The 14408-nt window shown below is 43.9% G+C and overlaps 1 long non-coding RNA gene across 1 annotated transcript; it reads left to right on the top strand.

Moving 5' to 3' along the window:
* Window positions 1-1739: 1739 nt before the first annotated feature.
* Window positions 1740-10629, top strand: LOC126540295 (uncharacterized). Its single transcript, XR_011892883.1, has 3 exons — window positions 1740-1858; window positions 7815-7893; window positions 10333-10629. It is a non-coding gene; the product is annotated as an uncharacterized lncRNA (long non-coding RNA).
* The last annotated feature ends 3779 nt before the right edge of the window (window positions 10630-14408 follow it).

Below are 14408 nucleotides of genomic sequence, written 5' to 3'. Positions count from 1 at the left end.
TAATTCCGGCAATCAGACGATCAGATCACACTTCGACAGGCTCACAACGTATGCCCTAATGGAAATAATCAGTGCTGTAACTGAAATATTCGTTCTTACCTTCCGGACATTGCAATAAGCAATTCTTTTAAGATTATGTTCCAAATAAAAAAAAGAGCTTATATAATGATAAGGGGGCTAACAGCAAGAACATCATACCATGAGGTGATTTAAAATTCTGGTACACCCGAGATCTGCCGATGGACTAGCTTTCAACCAAATCCCAATATAACATACCGGCCAACGTCTGTTTTTCATTTCATAATTATTCAGATGGCCTTCGGAAAGACGATGAAAGCATTATTAACACACGCAGATACCTTTATAAGAGTCCTATAAATAAGAGCTTCTTTTTGTTCCCCAGGGGCAAGTCAAGAAAGTAGTGGCATGAAGGTGGTGCGAATGGACATGATTCAACACCAAGGTACAAACGCTGAGACGGGCGCGTATATCGGTCATATGTTAACTGTCGGCATTGTACTGCAGCATTGTTCATTTTGATTCCACGGCAGCGCAATAAATAAGGCACGCAATATATATATGTATTGATATCTTTCGATCCGGTGTTTAATAAATTGAAAGCAGTGCAGGTGCAAGTAGAAAAGCACAAACAAACATTTAATTTCGACGTTTCGGCCGGGCTTCGATTTCTGTCTAGGTTCTAAACAGTGCGGAAGTTCTCGTTCCAGAGCCCGTTTCGAGATGCCCGTACCCAGCAATATGATCAGTTCAAGTTTTGTTTTTCTTTGCTTAGCAACGAACGCGAAAACTCGTGGGAGTTTAACGTGGAAGTCGCTGAAGCAATGCTCTTGATGATAACCGGATTCCGGCCGAGGCGTCGAAATTAACTGTTTGGTTTTCCCTCTATTTATCGCGCTCCTGCAATGCCTTCAACACACACACACGCACACGCACACGCACACGCACACACACACACACACACACACACACACACACATATATATATATATATATATATTATATATATATATATATATATATATATATATACGGTGAAAACCGGAATAGAGGTCATCGCCCCCGAACTTTAATTCTAATTAAATTAAACAAGAAAAAAGCCGGCATAAACCAGCAAGAGATGACCGGTACATATGACGGGGTTCAACTTTTTGCCGCGGCATTTTGCAAAAATGTTCGATCTATATTCTGATTTTTACGGTTTCTCACACACACATGTATGTATGTATGTATGTATGTATGCATGTATGTATGTATGTATGTATGTATGTATAATTCCACGATGACAAAGTAAACACTGCTTGTGATGGTGATGATAGTACCAATTAGGAAGATGAAAGTAAATATTGTGATCACAAGATATATATATAAACTGTACATAAAGGCTCTCGACGCAAAACAAGCCGATCTGCTCAAATTGCGGTATGCTGCTCACGTTGCCGCGAAGATAGCGCGCGAATGTCTCGGTTGGCACGCGCGTGTTTACTACGAGTTCGGGATCTCCCGAAGAGTCGGCGTCCAACCGGGAGAACCGGTGCGTGCGAGACGTGGCTTATTACACAGGCTGGACACGCGGTTGCGCGAAGGCCGCCGAAGCCAAGGCTGCCGCTGCTCTGCGCCAATTGTGGTTTTGTTTCGCTCGCTCCCTTCCCCCGAGGCGGCGAGAAAGGGGAATGGTGGGCCTCCTCTCCCGGCGTTGTGTCTTTATAAACACACGCCTCGTGCAAACGGTATGCACGTGGGGGAAGCGTCTGCTGAGCACAAAGAACCGCTGTTGTGCAAACCTACCGTAGCGAACTTCTGGTGTCTCTTCGGGTTTCTCGACCTACGCCGACTTAACGTGAGTAAGCGCTACCTAAATTAGCGCAATGAAACGGTGCATCCCGGCATCGTCATTCGTTTAAATCGCTGAAGTGATGCTCTCTGTAATGCCTTTATGTTACAACTGTCCGTAATTTGCGTCGCACATGGTATCCTGCGGCAGTACTGCCTATCGTATGAGCCCCTTGTGAGGCCCTAGAGCACAGGTGTGACAGGGATTTCGGAAAGTGCTGATTTGGAGTTCGTCACTTTGGCGAGCGGGAAAAAAAAACAAAAAGAAATATCAAATCATGGGGTTTTACGTGCCAGAGCCACGATCTGATTATGAGGCACGCCGTAGTGGGCGACTCCGGAATAACTTGGACCACCTGGGGTTCTTTAACGTGCACCTATATCTAAGTAAAAGGGTGTTTCCGCATTTCACCCCCGTCGAAATGCAGCCGCCATGGCCGGGATCTGATGCCGCGACCTTGGGCTTAGCAGCCCAGCACCCTAGACACTAAGCAACCACGGCGGGTGAAAAAAAATACTGTCGAAAGCGGGATACAGTGCAATGATCAAAGTGAACGCCAGTGACCTATACAGGCCTGAGATTCGGGATCCATCCCTGGAGCTGAAATTTATAGGCTAGATTTCTCCACACTATCTATCTATCTATCTATCTATCTATCTATCTATCTATCTATCTATCTATCTATCTATCTATCTATCTATCTATCTATCTATCTATCTATCTATCTATCTATCTATCTATCCAGCTATCTATCTATCTATCTATCTATCTATCTATCTATCTATCTATCTATCTATCTATCTATCTATCTATCTATCATCCTGTCTGTGTGTTGTAGGTACCGCTTGCTGGAAGTAAAATCTGTTCGACGCCACAGGCAAAGAATGTCGCCTTATCTGCATTTAATTTAAGTTAAAGACCGAAGCTTAATATTAACTTTGTGTATGTTTGTCTGTATGAACGGCCGTCACTATGAGAAAGACCGCTGAAGCGATCGCATCTAAAATAGAAGCGCCCAATCCTCTTTCAAAGCTAAACGTAGCTTGAGGAACGTTTCTTTATTTATATTCGAGCCAAACAGTGAAACAGTTAAAAAGTAAGAGTACGTACGCTTTGTATTTGTTAAACTACTAATTCTCCGGCATCTTTCGAGCAAATACCAAAGCGAGGAATAGCTAGGAATAAGGGATCCTCATGAGTGTAAATCTCTCTACATAATCTTGCTTATCCTCATATGCCAAGTTCTAGGCAATCTAGAATGCGTGCACTTTTGCCTCTTCGAGTATTGTGTTTGTGCACCAGAGTTCGCTATCACTCTCGCTTAGCTCGACTACCGACCGGTCCGTGATCCAAACGCAACCCTTCAATGTCGGCATTGCTGGGAAGTGCGGGAATATTTCTTGCACATGACACTCCCTTTGTATAACACCTCTACTACTACTACTACTACTTCTACTATCATCAGCCACATAAATCCAGCAGGTAATGAACCTATAATAACAAATTTGGTATATATATTTCTGCAGTTATTCGTATAGTGTTTGAAAAATATTTCTCTGTTTATAACAATGCCCACTAAAGCGCTGACGTCAGATTGCTGCCAAAGAAAAGGATTTCTGAAGCCTTGACTTGCATATAAGTGCGTGTTCATAGGATACACTTATCCGATGAATCATGAGAACGATCATTCGTGGCATCGCACCCAGAGAACCCCCGCTCCTTCTCCACCCACCAGCGCGGTCACGCGCAGTCGCGGAGTAGTAGTTGCGAACGTACCCCGACTTTCTTTCATTTATTACCCTGCGCTGCGAAACTATTCAAAGCTGCGTAACAAACCTTCTAAATTCTATGTGGAATTCTTCACGGGACTGAGTTGACTCACTATGGTTATGACTTCTCGTCACGTGTAGAGCCCCTTGCATGTAGAGGGTGGACCTCTTCTTCCCGTCAATGCGTCTTAAAGGGACCGACAACTATTCTTGCCGTACCGATTTCTTTTCCTTCTTTTTCTTTTTTGATGCAAAAATGGAACGCTTACCGGCCATAGTGTGCAATTCTTCGGTCGTAACGCCGAAAGTGGTGCGGAACACGTTTCATTGTGACCACGAAGTCGTACGCTGGAAACAGGGGAAGGTGAGAGCGACAGCGATTGCAGGCCGCCATTCGTGGGAAACGGTAGGACATGCCAGTAGTGCAATTTATGTAGTGTTGGCACCCATTTAGGGCACAATTAGTCGACGATGGCATTTACGCATCTCACAAGGAGACCGCAGACCATCGCGAAACTCACACTCACTACGAAAGTACACAAGCGCGCCGCCACGCAGAGAAGGCGAACGCGGCTCTGCCGCTCAACTCGTGGCCGCAAAGGCAGCGCAACTAGATAGTGTAATTTTTTTAAGCTCAATTTTCGCATGAAATAAAGGGCAACCTCATATGCACTGTAATGACTGCTATATTTCAAATATGATTCTGGTCCACTTAGCGAAAGCTGACTTACGCATAGTAATATGATTGCATCCGTTTATCTGAAGTATAATTTCACTGCCAGTTCGCGCCGCGCATCGTCTTTTCTTTGGGGTGGGGGGGGGGGGCGAGATTGCGTGCGAATTTAGATTTACAGTTCCGACTGTGAACGGCAGGCTAAAATTTATCGGTTTTAATTGACTGTCCTTTTCACTCCCGCCGACATCTCACACAACTTCTCGGTGGTTCTCGGTCCCTTTAAGTATAGCATTTCCTCTCCGGCGGGAATGTGCTGCGCCAAACAGTTGTTAGCTTCTTGTGTAACCGCACGGCACCTTATAACATCACGCTTGAAATAAAGGAAATAAAACTAAAGGAAGAAAACTTTCGCGAAGTAGAGTGAGTCCAAACGAAAAATCCGTCATTTCTGAAGGCGGTGAACAGCTTTGAATTTGGGGTTTAAGAACGAAAGGTTGCTTTAGAGACATAATTTCGGACTTTGCAAAATGGTTTTAACGGGTGCCGCTAAGTAAACCGTCGTAAAAAATGGAAAATCTCTGCTTTCGCAGTTGATATTCGGCCGTCAACATACACAAGGGCCAATCGCCCAAGCAACACCCTGTTTATTCGTACTCCCCCCCCCCCCAAAAAAAAAAGAAAGAAAGAAAAAGAGAAAAAGAAGGGAGAAAATGGAAGTAAGAGGTGGCATTTTACCCTGGCGACGCTGTACTAAATGTTTTTAAAGTGTTTCTTTCTGTGTTTTTCAATTCGATGTTTATTTACACTACGCTTTAAACTTACACCACAGCAGCTACAAATGAACAATGCGTTTTCTCACATCCCGTCATTCCTGCAGCATCCGCCATTCCTGCGTCATTCCGCTCTTGCTGAAACGTCAGCAACACGCTGGATAGAAAAGGTTAACCAGGCATAAAAATTGGATCCTCCTCGAAATGAATCGCTGCATGGTTTATTTATTTGGACGAATCTAAACTTTATCTGACGCGACTGGAATACGAACAGTAAGTACCGAACGTCGAATAGTCAAACGCAAGCGCATACATTTACAGGTGCAATATTTATTTTGCAATATATAGGCACCATGCTTGTACGCACTAGTTCAATAAAAACAACTATCATATAGTCACACGATCAGCTTTACTCAGCGATCACTCCGTGTCAATAAAGAATCTGCATGGACAGCTTCTTAACATATGTAGAGTTTGGTTGAAAACAAGCTTCCAGAGATAGGGAATGGCTGCTGTAACATAAGATGAGTGGTTGGGGAAAGAAAGCTGCTGAAGGAGTTGTGTCCCGTAAAGAAATCTAAACTGGTCAATTACAAGGAAAACATGACTGCTTGTAGAATAAAAGCGACAACTGCTACGTGAGTAGACCTTCTAAACCAGTAAAAAACATGCTACTAGCAATAATAAATGTTGTCTAATAACCCTCCGAAGCGAAGTCTGAAAGAAAGTGTACATTACCCGTTTTATACCTGCATTGCTGGAAAAACGTTTCTCGTTCTTGCACTACCGATAATTCGCGCCAGTTCGATCAGCAGACAACTCATAATAGCAAGAATTCAGCAGTAGGTTGGCGCGATATATTTGGTCAGCTTCAAGAATTCGACAACAGCGAATAGCTCCTTATCAAATACGAGTATTTAGTTTGTCATATTCTACTCTCATTCGAAACTTCGGGTATTCGCCGCCCCCTCCCTCCCCTAATATTCCATTTTAATGTAAAGCTCTGAATTTGCTTTGCTCTTATAAACGGCGCATGTTATTTAGGAATATTAGCCGCTTTATAATAATATCAACATTACGGTGTATTTGGCACATACTTTCATTGCTATGCTGGAAAATTCTCCCTGCTTGCCGGGTTCAGTTCCTGTGGCTTTTTTGTTCACCATATGCAAATTAATGTTTCCGGAGCCGACGTTGCCGGAGGCGGCACTGCATGAAGGTCAATACAGTTTGAAAAGGACGCGACGTCGCTGTTGAAGTGTTCAATAGAGAAGGACTTCCAAGGGTGCTTCTAGCAATGTAAGAAGACGTGGCACCAGCGTATTGCGTCTAATGCAGACTATTTGGGTGGTAACCTGATTGATGTGTCGGAAATATTGCGAAATGAATATTCTTTTAATGTAATGCATGAAGTTTTGGGACAGACCTCGTATTTATAACTTACGTGTCCTTAATTGTTTTCAAGTTTATTAAATTACCACAATCATATACGGCCTAATGCAATCATTTTAACGCAAATTTTCTCAATTATTTCTGTAACACATTGCAATAGTATGCAATCGCATGCAACATTCTACATGTTAGATAACATTTGTAATGCGCTCACTGCAAATCACTCTACCTTGAATTTTCCTTATTCAGCGTATTGTTTTTGCTTCTTTCGCGTGCGTGTTTGTGTTTATTTTGTACTGTGTGCTATGGGTGACATTTCGTATTTATGTTCCCTTGCCTTGAAAAAAAAAAAATGTACTGCGTCGATGTCGCAGGAATGACGCTTCCCAATATTTTTCTTTTTCTAGTTGGTTTTATCGAAAGTCCCATCGCGAAAGTGAAATATTTGAGCCACGGCGAACGCTGCTCTTCTGGCTTTTTTTTTTTTTGCATACTATTGCCATATTCCTCATTTTCTAATTAACAAATGTGATAAGAGTAGCGAATCGCCAGGAAAAAAAACTTTGTTTACCTTCTTTTGATTGGCATGTCATACAGACCATTCCATTGGCTCTCAACAATCTAGCCGCGCACCTTAGAAATCACCTCCATATGCAGCTGGTTAAACATCATGGAAGGAACAAAAATTGGTGATTAGTGGCTACAGACTGCTGCGCGAAAGGAAAGTTGTCTATTCTGTGAGTTATGCACGAGGTGACTTTTACTTTAGAATCATCGCTAACTACGTTGCAAAAGCGAAGGCATACATCATAGCTGTCTGCGCAACGAACTTTAGGTAGTTCAGCGTCACCTTCACATCTTCAGTAACGCATTTCATTCACGTATGTCACACAGGTCCAAATAATTAACTAAAGTTTCATTCAGGCATAACTACAGGCAGTTTTTAGTCTATGTCCATATTGTACAACACCCTGAATATGTGAAACAATGTATAACCAGTGAATTATTAGAACTGCATGTGTAATATTCGCCTCCTTTATTGGACATGATTTATTGTTACCAGCGCCTTTTCGTTTTCTTGTGGAGCTCTCCTCACGAAGCGGTTCTTGCACCACACGAGCAGGTGCGAAAAGGTGTCTGCCAATAGTGAGAGCGAAGTTGTCAGTTAATGCAGGCGGCCAAGAAGGAACAGCTCTGACGAACAGAAAGCTTTGTGAATTTATCCCATCATTTTTCAGTCTTGTGAGACCAGCGTCTGACTGCTGCAACGAGTTTCTGTTTTCAGCGAATAAGTTCGAGGTAATAGAGGTAAGAGAGAATACTAATCAGCACAACTTGCACAAACACAAATGCAGGACACAAGAATGCAGGCGCGTTTCGTGATCTTCGCCGTTCTGCTGGCTGTGCTGGTCATCTGTGCCGCCGAAGACCTGGGTGAGTGCGTTTATACTTTAACACCATGATAATAACATTACGTAATATAGGGTACTATCTTTTAAGCAGTCTGCCACTGTGTTTGGGCATTGCAAATAGGTAAACAAGGTGCGCAGGCCGCGCTATTAATGCCAAGTATCGCAAATAGGCATGACATTGGTGATTTTCGCGCATTACTAGCTAAGATTATATAAACAGGAATTTCCTATTATTGCTATACGCTAATGTTTGCATATGCAGGCGTACACGACTCATCCAGCTGAACGGGTGGACATTTGCGCTCGAATTTGCTAGAGCAGCAGAAGTTTTCAGTGCGTACTGACTGAAGTCGCATTTGTAAACCTTGCACGTTTATTTGGCTCACCATAACGTGAAATTGCGCGTCGTGTGCGGTTACGGTGGCACCATTTCTCACACTAATATTATTGCAACGCGCATTCCACCGTTTTTGTGAGAGATAGCGGCACCGGTTTACGTACTTGCGCCAAAGCGTACACTTAGTGGCGCCGCACTAGTCGACGCGCACTTGTGCATTATTTTGAGCAAATCAAGGAGCTGAAGCTCCCAAGTATGGTATTAATGTGGCCGTTAAATTCTACCCCTGCACAATATGTGAGTGAAAGTCTGCTGTTTAGCTGCAGAGCTTACGGACGTGTGACGGTCCCGTTTATTCAACCGTCAACAAACGCTACATTCTACCACCGAGTTCTGTAATGCGTTTGGTCGTTGAGGTTATTTTCAGTCGTAGCATATATGATACAAACCGCAAGAACAGTTGGAAGTTCACACAAAACGCTGAGCGTCTTTCTTGTTGAACGAGCTGCTGAGCCCGCCCGCGTGATGACACCACACATGTGGCGCTTCCGTGTCATACACAAGAACCCGCGGCAAATGAATAATCAGCGATAACCCTGACAATCGATGCTGTCCAAAAATGGCGGCCATAACGTGTTTCCTGCTCCGCAATCTCTCCCGGTGCATGAAGTTCGCATAACCATAGCTTTCGGGATCTGTTTCTGTCAGCCAGAGGAAACTCGCTGAAACGCGCATTTGGACACCACCTATCCAGTGAGTCGCATGAATTTCTGCACGGGAAAGAGAGATAGAAATAGAAGAGAGGAAAGGCAGGGAGGTTAGCCAGGCGCGCGTCCAGTTTTCTGTCCTCCAATGGGGAAAGGGTATAAGGATGAAAAGGGAGAGAAAGAGAGAGTGAGAGCACATAGAGACGGAACACAGAAAAACAACTTTGTAAGTGCACTGGCTATAAAGAAAATAAGGACGAGATGAAAATAAATCAGATTACTGTCACGTGATCGTGACAGACCAGGAGATCGGCCTTTCGCTACGACAGGGGGAAGACTGGGACGTTGCTTGCGGTGGCTAGGTGAGTGAAAGGCGAAATATTCTACATTCATTGCACCAGGATTTTCGAAAATTTGACTTAATTGTTGGTAACTTCGTTACTCGAGAACCGTTTTTTTTTTTGTTGTTGTTGTCGCGGTAGAAGGCTCCAGAAAACATTTGAAAGCATGAAGAAGACAACACTGTGCGAGATACCATTGAACTTTCTAGGAGAGTAGGAATATCTTCATTTATGTTCAACGAACGCCTAGAGCAGTGAATGCCGTCTATTCCACAATTACAACGTGTGTGCTCGTATTGCGCTTTCTATTATGCATATGTCACATGTGCGCTGAATTTGTTTTATGAATGCTAGAATACTGTGCGACTTCTATTCGACGACTGCCACAGGTAGGCTTAGGTTATCGCACGAATACTGGAACAACGAGCGCCTGTCATTCGAGAATTGCCACATGTTTGCCTTAGTGAAATTTACCTGAATGTACCAGCGAAAAGTTTGAAACTTCCGAAGTTCAGTGGAGCTGTGAGCTTTGGCCAGCGCGCGGAATCTCATGATCTCCAACATATGGTTCATAAGTGGAAACAATCATCCCGAAACACCAAGGGCGCCCTACACATGTGCACAAAGATCGAAATATTCGGTGTGCAAATTCCTGCACATAATCAATTAAGTGCAGCACGTTTCCGAATTATTTGTGCACATTAAGGATATGAAGTTCATTAAAATTGCACGATTCCTTACCTCGCAAGGCGCGAATGATGCGTCGCCCGACAGAATGACGACTTTACCTTCGGAAGGGGAAATCTATGTTGAACACAATGTGACGCGAAATTTCAAACAACAAGTTCCTGCTACTTTCTACCAGATGCAATCCACCTGTTTAGTGAAACCTCTTCCAATTTTGGATTTCCACGCAATATGTTCACACCTAGGGCACTCTGTCTATATATATATATATATATATATATATATATATATATATATATATATATATATAATATAAATTTTCACCGAAACACCGCTTACGCCAATCATGCAGTTGGCGCGCATCTTTACTAGACCCATTTCCTACGCAGGTCCGTTTCGGGTGCGGCGGGCTTCACGCTGTGGGAAGAACCAGTCGTACCAAAGATGCGGCCCCCCATGCGAGAACATCTGTGGTCAACCAGAAGATCGAAAGTGTAGAGTCGCGACATGCCATGCCAAGTGCGTCTGCCTCAGGGGTCATGTCCGCACGGCCGAGGGAGACTGCATCACCCATCAACAGTGCCGCAAGAAGACAGGATAAGCACGTGTTCCAGGACGCCTACCCCCATAACGCCAACATTCACTTCCTTAGATCTTTACTGAAATAAATTCATTCATTCATTCATTCTTTCTTTGTCTTTCATTCATCCATTCACTTGCCGTCGGCGATAGCGGCAGGCTTGGCCAACGGAACACCGGCCTCCGGCAGCATTGAGAGTTGGCTGCTTGAGAGGAGGCCAGAGCACACCGCTATTTTGCCGGGGTGACAGCTACACGACACCTAGATCCTCGCCCTAAGAAGACGAGGTCTCTCGCACTTTTCGCACATGCCCTGCTATCTCAATTGATTGGTCTGTTAGATACGGTTTCACGACGTGTTCGTTCACTGCTTCAGCGGCTGCTTGGGTAGCGCTTTTGAACAGGAGTGCTTTTATGAAGAGATGAAAGATGTCAGCTAAGCTCTAGCCAATAAATACGTTTGATGATATATTCCATACTTATAACATAATATTGAGTATTAATCGTCGGCTGACGGCCGGGATAACGATCTTTCCTGGGAGATGACTTTCTTATGTAACGATATGACGGTCTAGGCGACGTACACTGTGTACATAAGTTATTGAAACCTACCTTGTGTTTGCAAAAGACAAAGATGCCTCAGGAATTTATTCAAGGCGCATGAGTTGCACGAGCTTTTATACATATATAGTGAAACTTCAAGCGCTAAAAATGTGGTGTTGAGTCGCAAAAACGAAAGGATTTAAAACAAGAATCCTAAGCACGCCAGCGACCGATTAGGGCTACAAAGCGCCACCTGGTTAATTTGAGCAGGGCATTGTCATGGTGAGAAACTGACATTGCGTTGGTTCGTGAGGTCTGAAATGCACCAACCCTATAGTGGAATTTATCGGCTCACAGGGATTTGGTGGGGACACGAGCGGTCGTTTCCTATGATTTTTTTGTTTGTGTGAATCCCCACCTTGTAGACCACACGCTTAATGTAATATAAACACTATGAACAGAGCCAATAGTGTAATCTAATACCCGAACTTTTTTCGCTTACAATTGCTCATGAAGACGATCAAGCACGGGAAACACAACCAGCAGGGAAGTTGCTGAAAGGTTAATGAAACAATGCTACATTCCGTGGCCGATTGAAGTAAAACAATGTTGGACGCAGAAAGGACGCGTTGAATAATCTACGTTCACAAATATTTGCATAATTTATAACCTTGCAGGCCAAAAATTACCTCTCAAACGAAGCGACAGACGTGAATGGAGGCTTTTTGTGTTGCCGCATGCTTGACAGCTTCTTGCAATCTGTCATTATTGAGTGCTGTGTAGTCAGAATCACCAAAATAATTTTGAGCAAGGACAAAATTGAATTTTTTGTCTAACGGCAATTTCGGCAAGCCCCGTCAGGGCGCGCCGCGGGGCACCCCGATACACCATTTCATCCAATTGTCGTCGCACCAGTGCGCACCGATGCAACTTGCCGAAGTAGCCATAAAACAGATTGTACCGTCGCACAATATTTTCTAACAGCTGCTGCCACACAGAAAATTTAATAAAGCTGAGCTATTTCACGTACTCCACGGCGTTTGATTTTTAGCTTTCTGGCGTACATCGATCGTAGCGCACGGAATTGCTGAAAAACAACGCAAGCATGAAGGCAAGTCTACAGCACAGCGCACACAGCAAATACGTCGAACAGAACGCTAACTCAAATATCGGCTCAAGCATCAAAATGTTAATCCTACAATCAACGGGCTCACATGAAAGTGTTTACGGGAAGTGTTCTGGCGTAATTCTGAACGGCGGTGAGACGAGACCATCAGAGATGCCCACAGCGATAACCTCCGAAGAAGCGAATGAGAGGAAAGCCGAACGGCAAGAACAAAGACAGAGGAGAACGTCCAGCATCAGCGTCAGGCAAGTACGTCAGCGCAAGCGCGTGGAGAGCTTCACGTTCTCCACGTTCCCTGACAGGCGCTGGACCTGCTCAAATTTTTAAACAGGTTTTATGCTGCGGTAGCTGTCTCACAACTCGCGAACTAGCCACAAGAAATCTTCGTTGCTAGCTATTTATACGTCGCTGTGCAATCGCTGTATTCTTGACAATGAGCTTGTGTTCTTATGACAGGTTGGAACCGCACGAGTATTTACCTCCTTAAATAATCGTCGATGATCATGCTCGTTCTGTTTAGGTACACTTCAGGACGAAAGCCTCTCATTCCTTGGGGTCTCCTTAGATGCACCTATTTAAGTACACTCGGAAAGGGTAGGTCGAAGAGCAGAGTATATTGCTCATCTTTAACAGCGACGATAGAGTGAGCCGCGATCGAATGTTGTGTTTGTCAAGAGACAAAAGGAGCGGAGGCTCCGAAATATGGGACCGCTTATTTACAGTAGACAGTATTCCGCCTTACAAGCGCGCAGCGCAATTAGAGCCGTCTTTCCAGGGCAAATTCTGCAGTGCACCTTTATCTAAATCCTGCACATTTATTCCTCCCATCCCTGTCTGCAGTGCAACATGAAGTTGCGGTCCCACTGCCGAAGAAGGGGACTTTCGGAGATATTTCTTTCCCTGGATATACTGACTAGTGTTGGGCAAATGTTTAGACATCCTCAAAAGCTCAAATAACGTTAACGATGCAAGGGCTTATTTGCTAGCTTGGATTTACAGGCGCGTTGCAGCAAGCAACGCCGTCTGGCATGGCAGGTCAAGTGAAAAGAAGTACCGAAATGTGCTTTTGAAACTAAAGTAAAGCTTCCCTAGAGAGGCATTCAGAGGTGCCAAAAGCAGGAATAGCATATATAGGCACTATGACACAAATACGCATATACAGGCGCTTTAAAGTCAGTGCTCGACCGATTCTTAACCCATATTTTGTGATCATATATGTGGAGGGTGCAGGCCTGGCACGCGGTAACGATTTTGCCCATAATCGCGTCTTTACTAATAATTTTTGGGCCGTACAAATGAGGGCTACCGACCAGAAGAAAAGGGAACAATGCCAGGATTTCCGCATTTTTATAAGAAAAGTCAGGAAGCACGCCAATGTACCGGATATAATCGTATGTTTGCAAAAGGTATGCGCACTTTGCTTGGACCGAAGGATTCATCCTGCACTATGAGAAATTTCCCGACGTCCGTAAGATAAACGTGTTGCAAAAAGCTATGGAGTTGATGCATCACATCTTCAAGCAGCTGAATGAGCTGTCTGAATGGATGAATTCACTGTGAGAAAACAGATAAATACATATAATAAATATAATGGCTGTCCACAAGCGCCGCATTACCATTATCGCAATGTTTCTTTAAAAACGTTGTACAAATCACTTGTTTGATGATACTTTTTTCTGATTACTACAATAAGCAATTATTTTTCTACAGATTGCGTCAGCCCTCAGACAAAAGTTGTCGACAGCTGATTCGTGATTTTGGTTGATCTTGCACAACGAGTGTGAATTCGCAGTGGATAGCCGTAAAGCATGCGTGGCATGATAGATAACTATATCATCGACCACAATGGGTGGCCTAGTACTAAGATTGATCACGTGACTGCAAGATTTAGGGCCTTTGGTCACAAAAGTTATGCCGAGTTACGGTCCAGAAAAAGCAAGACTTAACATACAAAGTAGCTTTTAGCATTTACGTCACGCTCCTGCTGATATTCTTCGGTTTTATTTTTCAGCAACCAGCACTACTAGAACGACAGAAAGTTGACCTGTCGGACACAAGAGTTGAACTCTTGTGCCCTGTCTGCACGCCTCACCTCTTTCTTTTACAGCACTACTACAAAGAAAATGAAGAATTCTAACTGCGAGAGCCTTTTTTTCCTACTCTTACTTTCTTTAGCCTGGCAACATATCTGGCCTCCATAACTTGGTAGCCGTCTTC

The sequence above is a fragment of the Dermacentor andersoni genome, chromosome 2 (genome assembly GCF_023375885.2).
Source record: "Dermacentor andersoni chromosome 2, qqDerAnde1_hic_scaffold, whole genome shotgun sequence".
Taxonomy (NCBI): Eukaryota; Metazoa; Arthropoda; class Arachnida; order Ixodida; family Ixodidae; genus Dermacentor; species Dermacentor andersoni.
Note: the sequence above shows the minus strand (reverse complement) of the source record. Positions and strands in the feature narration are given on the sequence as shown.